We start from the raw sequence: 202 nt of genomic DNA on the forward strand, positions 1-202 counted from the left end.
TCATATTTAGTGTACATGTTTAGTCACCAGTGTGTGTGTGTGTGTGAGTGTGTGTGTTTGTGTGTGTGTGTGTTTTGGGGGTTGGTATGTGTCAATCAGAGTCAGCGGAGCATGAAGATGGAGGAGGGGCGTTGCCACGGAGAACGTAGGCAAGATTTCCTTCTTGCGATTTTATTTCCTTAATGATTTCAACAATGTTTAG

The sequence above is a fragment of the Etheostoma cragini genome, chromosome 16 (genome assembly GCF_013103735.1).
Source record: "Etheostoma cragini isolate CJK2018 chromosome 16, CSU_Ecrag_1.0, whole genome shotgun sequence".
NCBI lineage: Eukaryota > Metazoa > Chordata > Actinopteri > Perciformes > Percidae > Etheostoma > Etheostoma cragini.